Source organism: Moschus berezovskii, chromosome X (assembly GCF_049115385.1).
Source record: "Moschus berezovskii isolate FMDL1 chromosome X, NW_MosBer_1.0, whole genome shotgun sequence".
Classification (NCBI taxonomy): Eukaryota; Metazoa; Chordata; class Mammalia; order Artiodactyla; family Moschidae; genus Moschus; species Moschus berezovskii.
In genome coordinates, this window is record NC_142488.1 from 8,539,892 (window position 1) to 8,565,353 (window position 25,462).

Here is a 25,462-nt window from a genome sequence, read left to right on the forward strand (position 1 = left end):
CGTGCGGCCAGCAGATCACTGGCTAGGGCCTGTGGGTCAATCCCCTGCAGTACTACCCCCGGGAGCAAGTTCCTGCCAAGGGAGGTAAGTGACAAGGCACAGAGGTCATGAGGGGATCAGGAAGTAAGCCCTGAGGGCAGATCCGTGTAGAGGCCAGGACCCTCTCCTTTCCCCAGTGGGGAAATCTCAGGCTCATGCAGCCTGGATGCAGGGCCTGGATTCAGGGCCTGCAGGGAGCAGGTGACAGGCTGAGCCTGGAGGCTTCCGCACGTCATGTGTCCGAGTCTCATTCGGAGCAGCTCTGCTTACTGTATGCGAGACGCAGGTCCTTCTCACGGAGGCAGGATGAATTAAGCACCACTGTCAGCATGATCCTTCCCTGGGTGCTGCTGCTCATGCAGACCCTGGATCTTCTCCAGTGTGAGCCGAAGTATTCAGGGTGCCAGGGCCGTTGCGGATGTCGCAGGCAGCAGGAGGTCCACCAGGTGAGGAGGCTGCCTTCTTCAGTGGGGAGGCAGTGGAGGACGGAGCGGCCCTTAGGTGGGACAGGTTTTGCAGACCGGCAAGTGTTCCAGTGGCTGGTGGAAGACATCATTGAGGAGGTTGAAGTGGTGGCAGAGGAGTAGCAGGAGAAGCTGTCCTCGCAGGAGCGGGAGGAGGAGCCGGAGGCGCAGGGCCATGAACATCCAAGTTCAGGAACTGCAGGTGACCGGCCCCCACTGGAGGCATTGGAGGCGATGGTGGCCCTCCAGGTGGAGCTGAGCTCCGAGGAGAGAGATCCCAAAGCCTATCTTCAGCTCCAGAGTAAGCACCATCAAAGGAGAAATCTATAATTTATATCCTGTATTTGTTTGTAGTGTTTTCATTGCTGTTTTCTAATAACCAATTTCAGTGGTTTTTCAATAATTTCTCTGGGCTCCTTCTTCAGCAACTCTTGTCTGGTTTCTGGCCCTGTGACCGATCATGGTCCCTCAGCTCACTGGAGCAAGATTAACCGTTGCCTCTTCGTCGCACTTTGCTGAGTTGTAACGAGTTGTTACGGAGAAGGCAATGGCAAGCCACTCCAGTACTCTTGCCTGGAAAATCCCATGGATGGAGGAGCCTGGTGGGCTGCAGTCCATGGGGTCGCTAGGGGTCGGACACGACTGAGCGACTTCACTTTCACTTTTCACTTTCACACATTGGAGAAGGAAATGGCAACCCACTCCAGTGTTCTTGCCTGGAGAATCCCAGGGACAGGGGAGCCTGGTGGACTTCCATCTATGGGGTCACACAGAGTCGGACACGACTGAAGTGACTTAGCAGCAGCAGCAGTGAGTTGTTAAGAGCAATTGATACCTACCACACACCTGAAAGCAGACTGCTGTGTTTAGACTCCAGCAAGTACCACAGTCTTGATCTCAGGGATCCTGGCAAATGTGGGGAAGGACAGACAGAGGGCAGGCAGACGGGTGCTGGGCAGTGTCCATGGCCAGGCCTGGGAGCCGTGGTTCCTGCGCAGACCTCACATAAACCCGAAGCTTTCTAACCCTCATCCCGTCTTGGCAGGCCTTACCATCCCTGTGTCTTCAGAGGTCTCTGCCCATGTTCTCTTTCCCCAAACCGGGCTTTTCTTCTTTTTTGGCCTGGGAAATCCCATGGACAGAGGAGCCTGGTGGGCCACAGTCCATAGGTTCACAAAGAGTCTGACGTCACTTAGCCACTAAACAAGTACAACAAGTAGATGAGAAAGCGAAGGAAGGTTAAAAAAAAAACACAAAGCAATGAAAAACCCTGTCACTGTCTTTAGAAGGTAATTGAGGACCTGCCATCAGCCTAAGAAACGTCCAGATGAACAGACAGTCAGAAACTGTACTGTGTTCCTACAAGATACCATACACATTCCTGCTTTAATCTGACAGCAAAGACTTGTGAAATAACAATAATTATCATGATAATCAGTCTCCACTATTCATCAGTACACTCTTCATTTTCAACATATATTTGTTTAATATTTAATCAGTGTCAGCAGGTATTCTCTAAGGGCTTCCCTGGGGGTGCAGACGGTAAAGAATCTGCCTGCAATCCAAGGGACTTGGCTTTGACCCTTTGGTGGGGATGATCCCCTGGGGAAGGAAATGGTTGATGGCTAACGACTCCAGGACTTTCGATCACTAGAGAACTCGTGACCCCATAGAACATTAATAGATGAGTGCCCTCCCAAAAGCCTCCATCTCAATACTAAGACTAAGCCACACTCAAAAGCCAGCAAGCTGTAGTGACAAACACTCCTCACCTTTTCTTTCGACAAATAGGGCACAGCAATGAACACTGGCAGACAGGCTGCTCAAACCCATACTCAACCCATAGACACCCCAAACCACACTACTGGACCCAGCCACTGCCCTTCAGAAGGACAAAATCTAGCTCCACCTACCAGAACACAAACACAAATCCCCCCAACCAGGAAACATTCACAAGGCATTGGTCCAACTCAACTCAGGAGAGGTAGACTCCAAAGTTAAGAGGAACTACAGCCTTTCAACCAAGAAAGGGGTCACAAACACAGCAAATTAAACAAAACGAAATGACAGAGAAACATCCAGCAGATGAAGGAACATGGTTAAAACCCCAAGGACTGAACAACAAAAATAAACAAATGAGACCTAGGTAACTTAAAAGCTTTTGCACGACAAAGGAAACTATCAGTTCAGTTCAGTTCAGTTCAGTCACTCAGTCGTGTCCGACTCCCCGCGACCCCATGAATCACAGCACGCCAGGCCACCCTGTCCATCACCAACTCCCGGAGTACACTCAAACTCATGTCCACAGAGCCGGTGATGCCATCCAGCCATCTCATTCTCCGTCGTCCCCTTCTCCTCCCGCCCCCAACCTTTCCCAGCATCACAGTCTTTTCCAGTGAGTCAGCTCGTCTCATGAGGTGGCCAAAGTATTGCAGTTTCAGCTTTAGCATCAGTCCCTCCAATGAACATCCAGGATTGATCTCCTCTAGAATGGACTGGTTGGATCTCCTTGCAGTATAAGTGACTCTCAAGAGTCTTCTCCAACACCACAGTTCAAAAGCATCGATTCTTCGGCGATCATCTTTCTTCACAGTCCAACTGTCACATCCATACATGACCACGGGAAAAACCATTGCCTTGACTAGACGGACCTTGGTTGGCAAAGTAATGTCTCTGCTTTTTAATATACTATCAAGGTTGGTCATAACTTTCCTTCCAAGGAGCAAGCGTCTTTTAATTTCATGGCTGCAATCAGCATCTGCAGTGATTTTGGAGCCCCCCCCAAAAAAGTCTGACACTGTTTCCACTGTTTCCCCATCTATTTCCCATGAAGTGATGGGACGAGATGCCATGATCTTTGTTTTCTGAATGTTGAACTTCAAGCCAACCTTTTCACTCTCCTCTTTCACTTTCATCAAGAGGCTTTTGAGTTCCTCTTCACTTTCTGCCATAAGGGTAGTGTCATCTGCATATCTGAGATTATTGATATTTCTCCCAGCAATCTTGATTCCAGCTTGTGCTTCTTCCAGCCCAGCGTTCCTCATGATGTACTCTGCATATAAGTTAAATAAGCAAGGTGACAATATACAACCTTGACGTACACCTTTTCCTATTTGGAACCAGTCTGTTGTTCCATGTCCAGTTCTAACTGTTGCTTCCTGACCTGCATACAGGTTTCTCAAGAGGCAGGTCAGGTGGTCTGGGATTCCCATCTCTTTCAGAATGTTCCACAGTTTATTGTGATCCACACAGTCAAAGGCTTTGGCATAGTCAATGAAGCAGAAATAGATGTTTTTCTGAAACTCTCTTGCTTTCTCCATGATCCAGCGGATGTTGGCAATTTGATCTCTGGTGCCTCTGCCTTTTCTAAAACCTGCTTGAACATCTGGGAGTTCACGGTTTACATACTGCTGAAGCCTGGCTTGGAGAATTTTTAGCATGACTTTACTAGTGTGTGAGATGAGTGCAATTGTGCGGTAGTTTGAGCATTCTTTGGCATTGCCTTTCTTTGGGATTGGAATGAAGACTGACCTCTTCCAGTCCTGTGGCCACTGCTGAGTTTTCCAAATCTGCTGGCATATTGAGTGCAGCACTTTCACAGCATCATCTTTCAAGACTTGAAATAGCTCAACTGGAATTCCATCACCTCCACTAGCTTTGTTAGTAGTGATGCTTTCTAAGGCCCACTTGACTTCACATTCCAAGATGTCTGGCTCTAGGTCAGTGATCACGTTATCGTGACTATCTTGGTCGTGAAGAACTTTTTTGTACAGTTCTTCTGTGTATTCCTGCCACCTCTTCTTAATATCTTCTGCTTCTGTTAGGTCCATACCATTTCTGTCCTTTATCGAGCCCATATTTGCATGAAATGTTCCCTTGGAATCTCTAATTTTCTTGAAGAGGTCTCTTGTCCTTCCCATTCTGTTGTTTTCCTCTATTTCTTTGCATTGATCACTGAGGAAGGCTTTCTTATCTCTCCTTGCTATTCTTTGGAACTCTGCATTCAGATGCTTATATCTTGCCTTTTCTCCTTTGCTTTTCGCCTCTCTTCTTTTCACAGCTATTTGTAAGGCCTTCTCAGACAGCCATTTCGCTCTTCTGCATTTCTTTTCCATGGGGATGGTCTTGGTCCCTGTCTCCTGTACAATGTCACGAACCTCCGTCCAGAGTTCATCAGCCACTCTATCAATCAGATCTAGTCCCTTAAATCTATTTCTCACTTCCACTGTATAATCATAAGGGATTTGATTGAGGTCATTTCTGAATGGTCTAGGGGTTTCCCCTACTTTCTTCAATTTAAGTCTGAATTTCGCAATAAGGAGTTCATGATCTGAGCCACAGTCAGCTCCTGGTCTTGTTTTCGCTAACTGTATACAGCCTCTCCAGCTTTGGTTGCAAAGAATATAATCAATCTGATTTCGGTGTTGACCATCTGGTGATGTCCATGTGTAGAGTCTTCTCTTGTGTTGTTGGAAGAGGGTGTTTGCTATGACCAGTGCATTCTCTTGACAAAACTCTATTAGCCTTTGCCCTGCTTCATTCCGTGCTCCAAGGCCAAATTTGCCAGTTACTCCAGGTGTTTCTTGACTTCCTACTTTTGCATTCCAGTCGCCTATAATGAAAAGGACATCTTTTTTGGGTGTTAGTTCTAAAAGGTCTTGTAGGTCTTCATAGAACCGATTAACTTCGGCTTCTTCAGCATTACTGGTTGGGGCATAGGCCTGGATTATTGTAATATTGAATGGTTTGCCTTGGAAACGAACAGAAATCATCCTGTCATTTTTAAGGTTGCATCCAAGTACTGCATTTCGGACTCTTTTGTTGACCATGATGACTACTCCATTTCTTCTAAGGGTTTCCTGCCCACAGTAGTAGAGATAATGGTCATCCGAGTTAAATTCACCCATTCCAGTCCATTTTAATTCACTGATTCCTAGAATGTCGACGTTCACTCTTGCCATCTCCCGTTTGACCACTTCCAATTTGCCTTGATTGGACCTAACATTCCAGGTTCCTATGCAATATTGCTCTTTATAGCACTGGACCATGCTTCTATCACTGGTCACATCCACAGCTGGGTATTGGTTTTGCTTTTGCTCCATCCCTTTATTCCTTCTATAGTTATTTCTCCACTGAGGTCTAGTAGCATACTGGGCACCTACCGACCTGGGGAATTCCTCATTCAGTATCCTATCATTTTGCCTTTTGTTACTGTTCATGGGGTATGCAAGGTAAAAACACAGCCTTCAGTATGGGAGAAAAAACAGCAAATGAAACAACTGACAAAGGACTGATCTCCAAAATATAGAAGCAGCTCATGCAGCTCAATACCAGAAAAACAATCAACCCATTCAACAAGTGGGCAGAAGACCTAAATAGACACTTTCTCCAAGAAGACATACAGATGGCTAAAAACACATGGAAAGATGGTCAACACTGCTCATTCGTAGAGACATACAAATCAAACCTACAGGAACATACCATACAACAAGGTGACGTGCATGTGTAGAGTCTTCTCTTGTGTTGATGGAAGAGGGTGTTTGCTATGAGCAGTGCATTCTCTTGGTAAAACTCTGATAGACTTTGCCCTAATTCATTGTGTACTCCAAGGACAAATTTGCCTGTTACTCCAGGTATTTCTTGATTTCATGCTTTTGATTTCCATGATCCTGTAAAGAAAAGGACATCTTTTTTCGGTGTTAGTTCTAGAAGGTCTTGTAAGTCTTCATAGAATCCATCAATTTCAGCTTCCTCAACATTAAAGATTGATCAGTTTGATTTGTTTTCTGTGACTGTGGTTTTTATTCTGTTTGCCCTCTGATTGACAATGATAAAAAGCTTATGGCAGCTTCCTGAATGGAGAGACTGACTGTGGGGGAAACTGGGTCTTGTTCTGATGGGCAGGGCCATGCTCAGTAAATCTTTAATCCAAAGTGACTAAATGGCGGAGCAGAAGGATGTGTGCTCATCTTCTCCCGTGAGAACTTCAAAATACACCTCGCTGCTGAACAACTATCAACAGGAGAATGTTGGATCCCACCATAAAATGATACCCCACGTCCAGGGGAAAAGGAGAAGCTCCAATAAGATGGTAGGAGGAGCAAAATCGTGTTTAGAAACAAACCCCATACCTGCCAGAGACACTGAGCTTGGAGGGCTCAAACCCAACCTTGTGTGCACCAGGAGGCCCCACAGAGACTGACCAGACCTGCCTCTGTGTGTCTAAGCATCTCCTGCAGAGGCACGGGTAAGCAGTGCCTGCCACAGGGGCAGGGGCTCTGGGTGCAGCAGTCCTGAGTGTGCCATAAGCCCTCTTGGAGGAGTTTGCCATTAACCCCAACCATAGAGCCCCCGAGTAGATGACCCACAAACTGAAGAACAATCACACCAAAGAAATTCTCGCACTGTGAACAAAGTTCTACGACCCACAGCAGATTTACCAACCTGGGGATCTGACAAGGGAACTGAGAACCCCCAAGGAATTTGACTGTGGAGGCCAGTGGGATTTGATTACAGAACTTCCACAGGAGGAGGGAAACAGACTCTTGGGGGGCACAAACAAAACCTTGTGAGCACCAGGACCCAGGAGAAAGGAGCAGTGAACCACAAGAGACAGAACCAGACTTGCCCGTGAGGGCCTAGGGGTATATGGCGGAGGCGTGGGTCGGTGCTGGCCTCTGTCTTCATTTCCTCCACTGTAGCTTGATCTCTGCTAAAACAACGGGGAGGGCCACAGCCCTGCCCATCAACAGAAAGTCATGTTGATGGGCACTTAATATTCACAAGATCCAAGGGTTTCTAAGTGAAAAACAATTGATCTCCTGGAGTTTCCAAGAGGTGGTCACCAAAAAAGACTTCATAACTGGGTAGACCACCACAAAGACAATTTTAACTTGTAACTATATCTCACGCTTAAAAGGAAATCACAAGAAAAGATGTCAAAATTGCTAAATATTAGGGAAGGGTGTTCGGTATCACCTCACACCAATCAGAATGGTGACTGTCATGCACTCTACAAAGGTTAAATCCACCAGATGCCATGAAGAAAAGGGAACCCTCCACCTCCGTTGCGGTAAATGAAAATACGTGAAAGCCACTATGGATGACAGCATGGACATGCAACAATAATGAAAATGAGAATGAAATTAGAATATCCCTCAAACCAGACACAAATATCAACTTCAAAGAAGATAAAGATCTCAGTGTCAGACGGATACTATGCAATTGTCAGGACAATACAGGGGGGACATGCTGTAACATCAATTCCATCAAGTGTGCCCAGAATATGAAAAATGAATCAAAACTAAGAAAACAGGACTGAATTAACCTTAAAGGCGTTTGCATAGCAAAGGAACCCTAAAGGAAAGAGAAAGACAGTCCTCAGAATGGGAAAAATTGTTTGCAAGCAAAGACGTCGACACTGAATAAAGAAGATGGGATGTATAGACGATGAAAAACCACTCAGCCATAACAAGCAGGAAAGAATGCCATGTACAGCTTCAGGGAAAAAAGTAGAGATGATCATAGCAAGTGAGGTGAGGGAGACAGAGAGGGATATTAGCATAAGATATCACCTGTAGCTGGGATCTAAAAATGGATACAGATGAACTTCTTTACCAAAGAGGAACACTCTCACAGACTCAGAAAAGAATCAATGGTCCCCAGAAAGAAAAAACAAAACAAAATTGTGGGACATGGAGTAATGAATTGATTCCATCTAACATAGGGAGTCAAATATTATTTTAAAAAAAGAATGCACCAGGAACCGCTGTGTAGATGGGAATCCTATTCAACACTGTAACATCCTACACTGGAAAAGAACCTGGAAGAGAAGATATACACATCTACGTACAAGTGAATCGAGTTGCTGTCCATCCAAAAGAAAAACAAAAAACACCCACAACCTTGTGAATCAACTACATATGCCAATTCAATTTAGGGAATAAAAGTATAAAAAAGGAATCAGAAAGTCTGACTCTACTGCCTCAGTACATGGTGACGCGCATGGTGTCACACCCCTGGAGCCTGAGCTGGTTCAGTCCCAAGACTGGAGGGCTTCAGTGCAGACGGAGCTGTGAGCATGTGGGAGGAAATGTGACCCCACAACGGACCTGGGGTGCCTCCTTCCCTCTGCAGGAGCACCCAATCTCCACATGCAGGTGGAACCTCCTGCAAAGAAACCAAGCCTCCATCATCCAAGAATTGGTGGAGCCTCCGGGCTGGAACAGGTTTGCAAGGTCCCCTGGCCACTCTGTCCCCGAGGCTGGGGTTCCTACCTCCAGCCTCCGTCCTTAGGGTCACCACACCTACAGATGACAGCACCCTCTGCAGAGTGGGCTCCACAAACTGTGATGTGTCCTGGGGACCCTGGGTAAGGGGGATGGATAAATGAGCCTCAAGCCTTGGCACATTCCACTCTAGATGACAAACCATGAACAGAGTTTTCCATGAGACTCAATGACTGAGCACTAGAGTAGGGCAGGAAGCAATGCTGTTGCCTTAGAACCGTCATCCAGAAAAACACTTTTAAACCTAGTGCTGCTGGGCTCTTCATATTCACAAGGCCTGAGGGAATGAAACTGACCTCTCCCATCCAGTCATGTCCCGGGGTAGATCATCAGACAGGAATTCAAAACAGGGTCACCTTTCAAGAAAACAATGTCAAGAGGTAAACTGGAGTCACTGTACAATATCAAAAAGCACCTGGAAAGTTTGTCCAGCTCACTATATATTCAGTTCAGGTGCTCAGCTGTGTCCTCCTCTTAGCGATTCCATGGACGGCAGCACGCTGCTGTTTCTTAAATCCACGCAAATCAAAACTCCCATGAAAAATCCCCTCCCACAGGTCAGAGTGGCCCCTGTCTAAAAATCTATAGAGAACACGGGCTGCAGAGGATGGAGGCAAAAGGGAATTCTCCTATACTCTCAGTGGGGGTGTAAATGGGTGCTGCTGCTGCTGCAAAGTCGCTTCACGTGTCCGACTCTGTGCGACCCCATAGATGGCAGCCGACCAGGCTCTGCCATCCCTGGGATTCTCCAGGCAAGAACACTGGAGTGGGTTGCCATTTCCTTCTCCAATGAGTGAAAGTGAAAAGTGAAAGTGAAGTCGCTCAGTCGTGTCCGACTAGTAGCGACCCCATGGACTGCAGCCTACCAGGCTCCTCTGTCCATGCGACTTTCCAGGCAAGAGTACTGGAGTGCCTTACCATTGCCGTCTCTGATAAATGGGTGCAGAAATTATCAAAACCAGCAAGGAGGTTCCTTATCAACTCAACATCCAGAAACCACATGGCCCGACAAGCCCCTGTCTGGGCCACACCCAGAGAATATCAGAATTCACAATGACCCGTGCACCCTTGTTTCCAGGGCAGCTCGATTGACAATGGCCAAAAACTAGAATTATTGCTGGCCAAAATCTTGGCTTTCTCTGCCAAGTGAAGCCAAATAAAAATTACAGAGACAAAGTTTGAAGGAGATAGGAAGGTGGCTTTATTCTCAAGCCAGTGGAAAGGGGAATAGAGTAGGGTCAGGACTCAAGGACTGTGCACACACCCCCAAGCCCATGAAGAGTCTAGGGCCTTCTATAAGGCAAGTGCTCAGTCAGCAGTCAGTGATGACGAACAAAGGGGAGAGGATCTAGATTTCTTCCTTGTGCACTTTTTCAAAGACAGTCATAGACTGAAGTCAATAACCCAGTAACTGACTCTGGCAGTTGGGGTGGCTCCGCGGCCTTCTTTCTGGTATGTAAGTACAAGGGGAAGGGTGTTGTAAGGGGAAACACCAGATAGGGGATGTATTTAGCATGGAGTCCAAGGAATAAATGTTAATTGTAGCTCCTGCAGAGTTAGGGGGCAGAAAAGCAAACTTCGTCACAGACATTCAGAGTTATAAGCAGTTCAAGTAAAGAAACTAGGAATGTTCAGGCCTGCTCACTGTTTTATCTCCTTTGTTCTCAAGAAAGGGAAATAAAAGAAAACGCATTCCTCTTTTTTTCTTTTACATGTATTTTCAGTCGCTTCACTCATGTCCAACACTTTGAGACCCCATAGACTGTAGCCCACCAGGCTCCTCTGTCCATGGGATTCTCCAGGCAAGAATACTGGAGTGGGCTGCCATGCCCTTCTCCAGGGGATCTTCCCTACTCAAGGGCGGAACCCACGTCTCCTGCATTGTAAGGAAGATTGTCTACTGGCTGAGCCACCAGGGAAGCCCATTATTTCCTTCTCCCTGCAACAAACTCAACCAAGTTTTCCATCGACAGGAAAATGAAGACAGACTGGTGCACCTCTGCACTGGAATGCTACCCAGCCCTGAGTCAGAATAGAATAGTGACAGTGAAAGCAGTATGGATGGATGGAGTGAATACCATACTAAGGAAAGGAAGGCAGAGAGAAAAAGACAAATATTACAAGGTAGCACTGATAGCTATCTTCTTGAAATTAATGCAAATGTCGGATATTATGCAGTGGAAACAGACTCACAAACTTAAAAAACCAACTTATGATTATTAAGAAAAAGTTAGGGATGTGAGATAAATGAAGAGTTTGCAAGGAACAAACGGACATGAATATCCATCAAAGAGATCATCAGGAAAAAAAAAGCTGTTGAATAGCAAAGGGCAGCCTACTGGAGACGTTGTTCAGTTCAGTTCAATCGCTCAGTCGTGTCTGAATCTTTGCGACCCCATGAATCACAGAACGCCAGGCCACCCTGTCCATCACCAACTCCCGGAGTTCACTCAAACTCATGTCCATTGGGTCGGTGATGCCATCCAGCCATCTCATCCTCTGTCACCCACCTCGTCTTCCTGCCCTCAATCTTTCCCAGCATCAGATACGTATATGCGTGTGTCTTTGTGCACAGAAGGGGCTGGAGGGCCTGGACCACGTCGGGGAAGGGAGGCATCCACCTGGCGTCTCCACGTGGAAGCTGAGTCCCTCTGGGTCGGAGCACGGAGCCTGAGGGAGCCGCTGGACTGTGGCTCGTGCGGCGCCGTGACAAGCCCATCATGAGTGCTGAGTCAGTGCTAACCCTGTGCTGACCAGTGCCACTGGGAGAGGACACCTGATGACCCAGGTCTCGCGTCCTGTCCTTATGTTGAGCGGGTCGGGTCATGGGCTGGTCCCAGTGGATGGACACTTTGGGAGTCCAGGAGGTGCTTGGGGGACTCAATGAGCATTTCAGGGGGCTGGCGAGTTAGGGGAACCCTGTTAGCCTTTCAGGGGTCTGACGAGTATCTGGGAGAGCCAGCGAGCATTTCAGGTGGCCGGCGAGTTTGCAGGACCCAGTGAGCATTTCATGGGCCTGGCAAGTATCTGGGGGACCGAGTGAGCATTTCAGGGGGCTGGTGAGTTTGGGGGCCTGAGAAAATGTCTAGGAGCCTGGTGTTCCTGAAGCCTGCTGACCACTCAGGGGGCCGGGTGAGCAGGACGAGAGGACCGGCTATGGGCAGGGTTTGCCAGCCCTGCATTGCTCCATCCATTCGTTCACCTGAGAACTACTTCCTAAGCGACTCTGTGCCCATCCCCACCCACAGATGTGCACGAGATCACACGGGGCCTCCTCCAGTGTCTCACTGCGGGCCCACGGGGGCAGAACCAGACCTCACCGGCATGTGCCCCACCTGCTCACCTGAGTGGACTGAGAACGCAGAGGGCGTGGCAGACCCACAGGAAGAAGTGTCCCCCAGAGCAGAAGCCATTGGGGTGTGCAGGGGCACCCGGCTTGCTCCCTGGGGTGCTGTCCGAGGACCCAAGACTGGGTGGCACTACTGCGGAGCACTCCTGAATCTGCACTTGGAAACCAGGCAGCCTGAGTTCACAGAAAGGGAAAAGAGGGTAGGTGACCCACACCTATGTACCTGGGAGACGGGGGCGTGTCTTACAAGTACAGGATTGGTGTTCACAGACGATGGGACATTCCTCCTCCCATCACTGTGAACCCACCACCATCTCAGGCCAGCGCAAATGGGAGGATGAAGTGCTTTTGACACGCTGACCTGGATGGTGAAGAAACAGAGGTCCAGGGATGTGGAGACAAGAGGGCTCAGGAGTGGGCCGGTAACCTGTGTTATGGGGAGAGTTGTGGACAGGACACCCAGTGTGCAGGTGACGTGTATAATGGGGAGGTCTCCTCTGTGAGGGGAAGACAGACACACACCCACAGGTGTCCCCAGGATGGTGACGCAGATGCACCAAAGGAGCCCTATGTGCAGGGGCACACACATCCACAGGTGCTCCCCATGGTGCCGTGCTTGGAGTTCTGATGTACTGTTTTGCTGCGTGTTCTACTTGCATCCCGTTGAATATTTGGATTAGAAAAGAGACTTTGATCCTAAAGGATTACTGTGAAGAGGAAAGGGGACTGTTACAGGAGGATACGAGTCCTTCAGGGAGAAGGACTATTACACTAGAGAGGGGATGATTAAACAGAGGTAGGACTTTATTTCGGAGAAGGCAATGGCAAGCCACTCCAGCACTCTTGCCTAGAAAATCCCATGGAGGGAGGAGCCTGGTAGGCTGCAGTCGGTGGGGTCGCTAAGGGTCGGACACGACTGAGCGACTTCACTTTCACTTTTCACATTCACACATTGGAGAAGGAAATGGCAACCCACTCCAGTGATCTTGCCTGGAGAATCCCAGGGACGGGGGAGACTGGTGGGCTTCCGTCTATGGGGTCACACAAAATCGGACACGACTGAAGTGACTTAGCAGCAGGCCTTTATTTTTACAGGGGCAATATTACTGCCGAGAGATGACTAATATGATAAAAGGGAGATACAACAATAAATGGGGCTATGACCATGTAGGGGGGATGTTACTGTGGAGAAAGTGAAAGTCGCTCAGTCCTGTCTGACTGTATGCAGGCCATGGAATTCTCCAGGCCAGAATACTGGAGATATACTGGAGATATACCGGAACACTAGCCTTTCCCTTGTCCAGGCGATCTTCCAGAGAGTGAACCCAGGTCTCCCACAGTGCAGGCAGATTCTTTACCAGCTGAGCCACCAGGGAAGCCCTACTGTGGGGAGGAAACTCATAATAAAGGAGGACCTTTACTGTAGTGGGGACTATTACTGTGGAGGGGGAAAAGTAAATGGCAGGAGGACTCTGATACTGTGGGGGCTGTTCCAGTAGAGGAGGGACTATGACAATATGGAAATCTATTATAATAAAGGGAACTATTACAATACAGGGGGAACATTCTGTGGAGGGGGACTATTACAGAAGAGGCCCATCTATTTGTGGAGGGAGGACTCTTACAATAGAGGGGGGCTCTTACCATAGAGGAGGATTCTCACTGTTGAGAGGGGCCTATTATAGTTTATGTGGGACTTGTATAGTAGAAGGTGGTCTGTCTTTCTAGAGGGGGGCTATTACTGATCAGAGGGCACTATGACGGAGAGGGACTAGTATAATGGAAGAGGACAATTACCTTAGGGGGAACTATTATAATGAATGGGGGTCTATTACTGCAGACAGGGACTATTACCATAGAAAGGGATGACTGAGATTGAAGAAGACTATTGCTATAGAGGGAGGATCATTATGATAGGGAAGAGACTATTAATACAGAATAGGGACAAGAGAAGTGGACTATTAGTACAGAGGGGAAACTATGGCAGTAGAGGCAGGACTGTTGCTGTAGAAGTGAGACTTTCACTGTGGAAGGGGAATACTGACAACAGAGGGAGATTATTAGAGGAAAGACTATTACCACAGAGACAGACTTATTACAACAGGGAGTGGATTATGACAGTGGAGGGGGGTGTTGACTGTAGAAAGATATTACAGCAATAGAGGACTTTTACTCTACAAGGGGGATATTAGAGGCAGACTTATAATTTAAGGGGACTACTACAATCAAGGAGAACTATTATTGCAGAGAGGGGACTGTGAAAGTACTACTGTAGAAGGGGAACTTTGACAACAGAGGGGGAACAATCACTATATAGTAGGACTATGACATTAGAGGGGGTGTTATTTCAGTAGAGGAGAGACTTTTACGGCAGAGGGGGGACTATGACAACAGAAAGTGAAGTATGACAATAGAGGCAGGACTATTAGTGTGTGGAGTGGAGGACTATGAGAATAAATGAGATCTATTACTCTAAGACGATAAAGGAGAACTCTAGACAACTGTTACCCCATAGGGGAAACTGTTACTATGACAACAGAGAAGAGCTAATACTGCAGGGAGGAACTATTACTGTAGAGCTCTTCTCCCCTCTCCACCACCACATCCTCCTTTCTCTTGGAGAGAAGTCCGCAGGTACTGGTTTCTCAGAGCCATGCCTCTGCGCCGCCAGCACTGGGTTTTCTGCAGGTCCTGTTTTAATTATGCAAAGCCCCATTTCCTCCCCCAGATCTCCCAGGCTCAGCCTCCGATGGGCTGGCAGGTGAGCTCGCCCGTCTCCCTCCTGTGCCAGCAAGGTGAACATGGACTGGATGTCAGCACTGAGTTCTCGGCTCTGGGACATGCCCCTGCAACACCTCTCCTTCCCAGGTGAGGCCCCGCAGGCTCAGCTCGGCGGGGATGTGGCTGCCAGACGGGTCCAAGTGTGGGAAGCCTCAGTGCCAAAGATTCACACATGCAGGCACACACAGGCACACTGAACACACACACACACTGCACACACACACATACACACACCAGCACCTTCCCTTGTCTGTCCACTTTATCCCAATCAACCCGGAAGATACGTGAACCCCCGACAGCCTGCCTTCAGGACACATGCCAGCCACCTTGGAAGGGGGGGTTGTGCCTTCTCAGCCACTCTGTCCTACTCCAGGGCAGCCCTGGGAACTTCAGGTTCCTCACCTTTCCACCCATATTTTCCATCAGAGATTGTGCAGCACCTACTGCACTTGAGCCTGGAGGGCCCAAAGTTTAAGGGGGCCACCCGCCCCCAAACACTCGATAAGTGGTCCCGAACTATCTAATTAAAATGAGGAACCTCTGACTCCAGCCATTTTGGTTGCAAAAGTGCTGCAAAGCTCAGCCATGGGCGGGCATCTCGACTTGGGGATGCCCGGTGGTGACGAGGCAAGCGGGCACTTCCAGGGTGACACTGCTGTGCTCAGGCCATCAGAGGGTTGTTCATCAGACACCCTGGCTTGGGAGGGGAGGGTCCCTGCTAGACAGAACCCTGCTCAAGGTGCAAATGCGCCCCATTCTCCACAAGCGCCCCTATGGCCGTGCAGACACTGGGCCCTGCCCTGGCTGTGACCCTGGGCACTACCCACTGGGAACGCACATGGACAGTTGGACAAACAGGTAGTGCTACTTTCTATGGAAGGCAGCTTTAGACTCTTTCTCACCCTCTCGACAGCTGTGGGGTTCTATGCCAGCGACTCCACTCCCCCCGGGACGAGGGGCCCCCACCCGGCCCTTCCCTTGAGGGGGTGGAGCAGACAGGGAACCATGGACCCAGTTTCCTAGTACTTCCGAGTGCTTCCCCATGGGGAAGGCTGTGGGGGCCCCACAAGGAGGACGCTTCCGAGTCTTCAGGCCTTGGCCCCTCTCCTTCCTGTACCCCTTACATAATAACTCATGATGCCTCTCCCCCAAGCCCGGGCACCACTCATCTGCTTCTGTCTTTGTACATTTGCCTGTTCTGGACCTCTCTTATAAATGGACACGTAAAATGTGTCCTTCTGTGTCTGCTTCTCACACTGACCATCGTGTGTTCAAGGTCCATCCACGATGTAGCCTGTGTCAGAACCTTACTCCTTTTCAGGGTGTGTCATACATCACTGTGTGCATGGACCACATGCTGCTGACCCACCTATCCATGCATCCACCCACACTCCCACCCATCCACTCATCTATCTGTCCATCCACCCACTCACCTATCCATCCACACACCCACCCATCTAACCACCCACCCATCCATCCATAAATCTATCCATCCATCACCCATCCATCCATCCACTGACCAGTCCATCATCCACCCATCCACTGATTGATCCATCCATCTACCCACCATCCATTCATCCATCCATCCACTCTTCCATAACATCATCAAATCAAATTATATTATGAACTAGTAAATCCTCTTTCCCATCCCGTGACCCTGAGCATAAATAAGAAAAAATAAGATACAGGATACTAACGCATATATATGGAATTTAGAAAGATGGTACGATAACCCTGTAGGCGAGACAGAAAGAGAGACACAGATTTATAGAAATGTCTTTTGGACACCGTGGGAGAGGGCGAGGGTGGGATGATTTGGCAGAATGGCATTGAAACATGTAAATTATCATATGGGAAACGAATCGCCAGTCCAGGTTCGATGCATGATATAGGATAGAGGGATGGTATGGGGAGGGAGGTGGGAGGGGGGTTCAGGTTGGGGAACACGTGTACACCCATGGCAGATTCTTGTCGCTGTATGCAAAAACGATAAAATACTGTAACGTAATTAGCCTCCAATGAAAATAAATACATTAATATGAAAAAAAAAAAACTAAAAACAAAAGAAAGCTAGTCCAAACCTATGTTCAGAGACAGAAAGGAAGGATTTCTGGATTGTCCCCAGGTGACTGCTAAAGTGGAAATCTCTCCACACTGTCTCCGAAACAGATCACACAGATTTAAAAGGAAAAAGAACAAATGAAACCACACAGAAATGACCATTAATAAATGACCACAACACTGGCATCATAAAGAGCCCGACAATACTATGAATAACTTCAAAGTACCTGTAACTAGGGAGGGTCTGTCTGTGCTCAGTCGTGTCTAACTCTGTGCAACCCCATGGACTGTACCAGCCAGCTCTCTCCATCGGATTTTCCAGGCAAGAATAATGGAGTGGGTTCGCATTCCCTTCCCTGGAGATCTTCCCAACCCAGGGATCACCCCTGAATCTTTTATGCCTCCTGCTTTGGCAAGCGGGCTCTTTGCTAACAGCACCACTTTGGAAACAACAAACCAGAAAATCAAAAGCCACTGTAAGCCTTTCCTGTCCAAAAAAGGGATTCCTTAAATAAATTGCTCTTTTCTTTCTCACATCTGCAGAGACCCCATTTCGAGACAAGATGCAGTTCCCAGGACTCAGTGGATACAACTTTCGGTACTCCCCTGTGCCCCACGGTGCTACAACTGTGCATCCTTAGGGCGGCTTGGGGGCACAGTGGACAGGCTCAGGGGGTGACATGTCCCCCGCCTGGTTTGCCTGCAGGCAGCCACCGCAGGATGATATACTGCCTGAACAAGAAGTCACCCATCTCTCAAAAGAGGCGAGGCTGCTGCAGCTTCTGGGCAAAGTGCTGCCATGTGCCACCCTGCCCGTGGTGCTCAAGTGGCCCACCACCCAGGTGAGGGTCTGCAGGCACGCCCAGGCCCTGGACCCAGCTCCAGCAGCTAGTGTCACCCACAGGGGGCCGTGTCCTTATCCCCGGTGGGGAAACGGGATTAAGAACAAACCTGCTGTAAAGCAGAATTGTGGTTTAGTTGCTCAGTCATATCTGACTCATTGCAACCCCATGGACTGTAGTCCGCCTGGCTTCTCTGTCCATGGGATTCTGCAGGCAAGAATACTGGAGTGGGTTGCCATGCCCTCCTCCAGGAGATCTTCCCCACCCAGAGCAACTCCCAGAAAGGTAGGAAAGGACACAGCTTTACTGTGGAATCAGCCTGAAGCCAGAACGGGGGACCATGGACTAAGAGAATCACCATCTGAAGACACAGAGGCTGGGGGAGCTGGGAGGGGAAGGGGGAGGCTAGGTCCCACCCTCTGTGCAACTGAGCTGATACCAGATCTCCTTCCTCATTCCAGATAAGCAATAGCTGAGTTCCCATGTCGTCTGAGATGGGTTTGCGTTTGCACCCCTACACCCCCTCCAGGGAGACTTTTTGGTGGCTCAGATGGTAAAGAATCAGCCTGCAATGCAGGGGACCTGGGTTTGATCCCTGGGCCGGGAAGATCCCCCGGAGGAGAAAATGGCGCCCCACTGGAGTAGTCTCACCTGGGAAATCCCACGGATAGAGGAGCCTGGCAGGCTACAATCCATGGGGTCACAGAGAGTCGAGACGACTGAAGCGACTGACATCACATGCAAACACTCACACCCTTCCCCTCGAGGGCTTCCCCAGGGTGGATCGGGGGTTTCCTGGGGTGGAGAGAAGCCGGGGTGGGAGGCAGTCACTGTGGAGGATGGAGAGGAGTCAATGGTGAGGGACCTCTCTGTGGGGAGGTGGCACCCTATTGAGAGCAGTCCTGTCACTGGCACACAGGTTAGCCAGGGGGTGGATGCAGGACAGGGTAGACAACCCACCTGGGCCCAGGTGCCTGCAGAAGCAGGGGCCCACTGGAAGGGACAGATGGACCCCACCTTCCTGTACCCACACTTGAGGGGCACTCAGATTCCTGGATTTTCTGCTCCCAGGCTGGTCCTCCCAAGAGGACAAGGGGCTGTCAAGCACAGCTATTGCCTTGTGTAACTGCTTCCTCCTGGGAGGTTCCAGCTTGCTGGAATCCTCCTCAGGGGAGCTGACAGGCAGAGAGCCAGGGCTGGAATGTGCACAAACTACATTCCTGCTTGCATCAGGTGCCTGCAGCCTGGCCTTAAGAGCTCACACCCAGAGGAGAGAGTGAGCAGGAGGGGGGCCACCAGAGCCCGGGGGTCCTGCAGGACTGGGGTTCCTCTGCTCTGAGGGTCCCTTGGTGCTAGGTCCCTCTGTTCTGCCTCCGTCCAGGGCAGGGTCCATCCATCCTGGGGTACCTCGGTGCCATGGTCTCAAGTGGTATGGCTGCCAAAGAGACCTGGGTGTGTGCGGGGTGGGGGGCACGGGTGGTGGTCTTTCAGGGGGTGTTGAAGATTAGCGGCTCAAGGAGCACTTCATTTAATCCTTGTAGAGGTGGATGGCAAGTGCCTGTGTGTAGCTGACAATATTCCTATGAGTCTTTGCTTTCCTTTTAATTTGGATTGGTGGGGGCTGTGACTTCCTTTCACATTTTTTATCCTTATATAGTTTTCTTTTTCCATTATGACTCTGTGTAGAGAACACAGTACCATTTTCTGCAACTAGTTTATGTTAATATTAGCTTTGCTTTCTGTTTTATTTTTGATAGAGAGAATCTATTATTTACTTTCCCATTTTTGTATCCTTATGTTTTATTCTTTTTCCATCATGGCTCCTTGTAGAGGACACAGTACATTTTCTGCTCCTGATTTATATTAGGGCTTCCCTGGTGGCTCAGCTGGTAAAGAATCTGCTTGCAATGTGGGTGATGTAGGGTCGATTCCTGGGTTGGGAAGATCTGGAGAAGGGAATGGCAACCCACTCCAGTAATCATGCCTGATAATTCCATGGACAGAGGGGTCTGGAGGGCTACAGCCCATCGGATCGAAAAGAGTTGGAAACAACTAAGCAACTTTCACTTTTCAATTTATGTTAAAGTTTTTTGTTTTTTGTTTTTTTGCTTTTCCCTGTTTTATTTGTGTCGTGGACACACGTTTCTTCCTTTGCTTCTCTCCCCTTGATTCCTTCTTGCCTTTCCTAGTGCTGTTTGTGGGGGTGGGCACAGACCTCTGTGGGTCTTGGGTGTCCTCGTGTCCAAGGGTCCAGCTTGGGTGGCGTGCAGCCGGATCTCTTGAACCCACAGGGAGCTTCCACCCACGGACTGCCTGAGAGTCAGGTGAGGCTGGACTCTGCAGGAACACCCCCGCAAGACCACACGCTGTGCTCCACGTGAGCAGTGATCCAGGAGACCTTGTTTCCAGAAGCACAGCCTAAAACCCAGCAGCAACAACACTGTTGATTTCACAGTGGACGATGTGGCCCTCAGCTGTGCGTCCTCAGTGCATGCCCAGCCCCTGAGTTGGGGGACGCCCCCTGTGCCCAGCAAAGGTGACGGACCTCAGTGTGCAGGCGCTGAGTAACACGGAGCAGCTGGATGCCGGCGTGAGGACCTGCAGATGGTGCACATGGAGGAGGGCACCGAGAGGAACCTGCACTCTGGCCACATGGTGTACATGACGGCCCTCATGGAGGTGGGGGTGGGGGCCGGCGGTATGGATGGCGGGGGTCTGCCAGCCAGGGACAGCCACGTCTGGTCCAGGCAGGAGGGGGAGGGACTCTGAGGGGATGGGCACACGTCCACTCGGACGGGCACATGGTCACTCCAGGCAGGAGTGGCTGACCTCTAAAGGGACAACACAGGTCCACTCCAGGCAGGAGAGGGCTGACCTCTGGCATCAGTCACTCAGAATTCCTGACCAACTTGTTTTTCTGAACTCACACCTGTACCCCTGCCCTCTGGGGTGTCTCTCAGAATTTGGCTATACCGGGTCCCTGACACGTCTTTTCCTGTGTCCAGTTTTGGGATGTTCAGTCCATTCTCTCGGCTGCTGGCCAACTCACTTAATGTCTCACTCTGACCTCAGCCCCCGGGGCCCCCACTACAGAACCTAATGACCCTTGGGGTCTGGAGTTTCCGTCCTGGGCCTCAGTGTGTAAGGACCCTGCTGGCCTCTCATGCTCCCTGGACTACAGACTTCACACAATATTATAAGCACTGCTCTCTGCCTCTGTGCACACACAGACCCTGAACGCATGCACCTGTGCCTACAGGAGCGTGTACATACACACACAAACACACACACACACCAGAGTAATGCCACGGCTCCCCACTGCCACTCAGGAGAGGCTGGGTCCCTTGGGAGCAAGCGTCATGCTTTACGTCTTTGTGCGTCAGGACCCCCCCCAACCCGTCTGTAGAGTGGCTGTGCTGGGGGAAGTCCTCACCCACGCCCCTCTGTCTCTCACTACAAGGCCCTTCTCCTCCACCCCTGCCCAGAACACCCTCATGGAGATCTTGGAGTGGCTGGAGAACCACCCCCAGGAGGTGGTTATCCTGGCGTGCAGGAACTTCGAGGGCTTGATGGAGGACCTGCACGAGTACCTGATGGGCTGCATCAAGAACATCTTTGGGGACATGCTGTGTCCCTGTGGGGTGAGCAGGGCCCATAGGTTCCCCATGCTCTTGGCAGTGGGGGCGGTGGGAGCACTAGGCTTCACTGTAATCAGACTATCCGCTCACATGAGGCTGAGTCAGGCACCAGGTGATGCCGTTCATGGAACCCCAGGAATCCACCCACCACTGTCTCCACTCAAACAACCCAAAAAACAGCCCATCACTGGTCACAGACACCCCCAATAATCCACCCTGCCTGCTCTCTATTCAGGCACCCCCAAAACCCATCAATCACACCTCAAGATGCCCCAGTAAGCCACCTGCTGTTTCCTATCAGAAACTCCAATAATCCACCCACTTCTGTTTCCACTCAGGCACTCCAATAATCGACCCATCCCTTCTCAAGACACTCAAGTAATCTACCCACCACTGTCTCCACTCAAACACCCCAAAAATCTGCCAATCACTGCTCAAGACACCCCAATTACCCACACATCACCGTCTCCACTCAGACACCCCAGTAATCTACTCACTAGTGTCTCTACTCAGACATGCCAATAATCCACCCATGACTGCCTCTTCTCACAGAGAACCCAACAACCAGCCCATCACTGCTCATAGACACCCTAATAATCCACACATCACTGTAGCTTCTCGGACACCCCCGATAACTGACATATCGTGTCACAAGGCACCCCAATCACCCCTATGCACACGTCTCACGGGCACCCGGATGATTCTCCCCCAAGGAGGTGCCAGCTCTGCACCAGCTGTGGTCCCAGGGACAGCAGGTCATCCTGTCCTACAAGGACGAGGCATCCATGAGTCAGCATGCAGAACTGTGTTCCCGTATCCCCTACCGGTGGGGGAACCAGGTGAAGCCCCGAGACCTCGTCCAATACCTGGATCACGTGAAGAGCTGCAGGCACCCAGCTGAGTGCCGCCTTCACACCAGGACACCTGGTCACATGCATGTCCTAGCACACGGGGCTGGCTTTGTGTTCAAGTGGACAAATGGAACAGGACATATTGGGGGACTTTATTCTGTTCACCACATGGGGAGCAGGGTGTGGACATCCTTGGGGACGTTTGCGTCCACCACAGGGGGTCAGGATGTAGACAGGATGTGACCATCCGTGCGGACATTATTGTGTCCACCACACGGGGCCAGGACGTGGACATCTTTGGGGTCACTGTCCAGCCTGCCTTCCCTCTGTAACACGAGAAATTCATGAGTCAACACCCACGTGAGCCCCTGCTGTCCGAACTTTGGTCTCTGTCGGACATCTGAATCTCTGACCGCTGCGGAGGCCAGAGTCTGGGTGGGTGATGGCACAGCTTGGTGACTGCGTGGGCAGGTGACTCCATGGGTTAGGGGTCGCACAGGTGGGTGACTGCGTTGGTGGGTGACCCAATGGGTTACTGGTCACATGGGCGGGAGACCGTGTGGGTTGGTGACCGCGTGGGTGGGTAACCGTGTGGCTGGGTGACCGGTTTGAGTTGCTGACTGCAGGGTGCGTTACCATGTGAGTTGCTAACCGGGTGAGTGGGTGACCGCGTGGGCAGCTGTCGGTGTGAGTGGGTAAACATGTGGACAGGTGACCGCATGACCTCGCAGATTACTGACCCCATGGCGGGGGTGACCACGTAGGTTGGTGGCCACATAGAGGGATCATCGCATGGGGTAGTGACCCCGTGGGTGGGTGACCATGTGAGTCGGTGACCATATGGTTCGGCTGGCCACGTGACTCCGTGGGTTAGTGACTGCACAGGTGGGCGGCTGACCCCACAGCCGGCACCATGAACAGCAACCCCTCTCTTGTCCCAGGCAGGCTGTTCGTGGCCTGCATCAACCTCACAGAGAACCTGGAGTTTGACAGCCTCCCTCCAGCCTAGTCCCTGGAGAAAATGACCCAGTCGGGGCTCCCCTACCTTTGCATGGGTGCGGAGCCAGTGCCCGGGGTCAGCTGCCGGCTGTACCAACACCATCGCAGACGACTTCATCTGGGCCGACGGCTTTCTTGGCAACGTTATCGGGTTGAACCGGAAGCTGCTTTGGAGCTCAGGGGCGGTGCACTGAAGAGCTGGGCACCGCGGAGGCTGCGTCTCAGACACGTCCTGTGACGTTACCGGCCTGAACCGGAAGCTGCCTCGCGGCTGACGGAGGGCGCCCTGAGGAGCTGGGCATCCTGGAGGCCGCTCCTCTTCCTCATACTGTGATGTCACTGGGCTGAACCCAAAGCTGCTTCAAGGCTGAGGGACGGCGCATGGGTGGAGCTGAGCGTCGCGGAGGCTGCGTCTCAGTTACGTCCTCTGACGTCACCGGCCGGAACCAGAAGCTGATTCGGGGCTGAGGGATGGCGCATGGGTGGAGCTGGGTGTCGCGGAGGCTGCGTCTCAGTCACGTCCTGTGATGTCAGCAGCCAGAAGCCAAAGCCTCCTCCGGGCTGCCGGCTGGCGTATTGAGGAGCTGGGCATTGCGGAGGCTATTCTCAGCGCTCTCCTGCAGGGCTGGTAATACGTCCGCCCGTCCACTGAATGTGGGTGACTGCCGAGGTGGGGCCAGGTGGCAAGGTCCATGGTCTCCTCGGTCCTCCGTGTGTCTCTCGGCGAATGCAGAGTGTGAGGTGGTGATTAAATGTGAGTGCATGATTTGTACAATGACATCCTCAGGGAGACACACCTGGTTCTCGGGTCTGTGGCCTTCCCCATGGGAGAGCCTGGGGTGCCCTCTCCCCCTGGGCGCTGAGAGTAGCACACGGTGACCCCCAGCTGGGGAGGGGAGGAGGCCCTATGACATAGTGCCCATAGGAGGGGACTGAGCACATAGTGATCCCACTGATAAATCCCTTTTAGTAGATAAGGGGCTTCCCTGGGGGCTCACCTAAGAAGGCCTTCTCTCTCCTTGCTATTCTTTGGAACCCTGCATTCAGGTGGCTGTATCTTTCTGTGTCTCCTTTGCCTTTCTCTTCTCTTCTCATCTGTTTGTAAGGACTCCTCAAACAGCCACTTTGCCCTTTTGCATTTCTTTTTCTTGTGGATGCTTTTGATCACTACCTCCTGTACTATGTTAAGAACCTCCATCCATAGGTTTTCTGGTACTCTGTGTGCCAGATCTAAGCCTTGAATCTATTTGTCATTTCCAATGTATACTCACAAGGGATTTGAATAAAGCAAAGAAACAGAGGAAAACAATAGAATGGGAGAGACTAGAGATCTCTTCAAGAAAATGAGAAATGCCAAGGGAACATTTCATGCAAATACAGGCACAATAAAGGACAGAAACGTTATGGGCCTACCTAAAGCAGAAGACATTAGGAAGAGGTAGCAAGAATACACAGAAAAACTTTCAAAAAAAATCTTAATAACCTGGATAACCACAATGATGTGATCAATCACCTAGAGCCAGACATCCTGGAGTGCAGAGTCAAGTGGGCCTTAGGACGCAGCAGTGCGAACAAAGTGAATGGAGGTGATTTGTTGGTGTTCTTTAGTGTACTGGGACCTGGCGGTCTGGAGGCAATGATAAGAAAGTGAAAGAGAGAGAGAGGCTGATACTCCCTGGTTTACGCAGAGAACCAATAATGTCCTTGACACAGGACTTGCCTCTCTCACGAAGGCAGCGGCTGCCTTCTCGAGAGAGTCTTAGAAGCCCGGCAGCAGAGTCAGCAAGATGGGTTTCTGTGCTCCAGAGTGCTAGCTGAGTGAAGAGAGAGAGAGAGAGAGACACGGGGACCAAAGCTCTGATGGAGCAAAGGTGCTTTATTAGCAGAAATGCAGGCTTATGTATCTTTAGTAAGATGATTACTCAGCTATTACACAGGATGAAATTTTATCAATAGCCACATATGGCTAGTCTAATACATAGAAGGTCACTGACGCCGAAAAGAGTCACAGCATGTCTCATCCCATGACCTCAGTCCTGAGAACTGCATGCATCTTTACTAATTTTTGGAATAGGAACTGATAAGGAACAGGGAATCCTGAAGAAATAGAAAACAGCATGCAGGGAACACAGCACTCAATACGCCAGCCA

The 25,462-nt window shown here is 50.3% G+C and overlaps 1 pseudogene; it reads left to right on the top strand.

Moving 5' to 3' along the window:
• The first annotated feature begins 737 nt into the window (after positions 1 to 737).
• LOC129557969 (PI-PLC X domain-containing protein 1-like) lies at positions 738 to 23,506 on the top strand (annotated as a pseudogene).
• Positions 23,507 to 25,462: the final 1,956 nt, after the last annotated feature.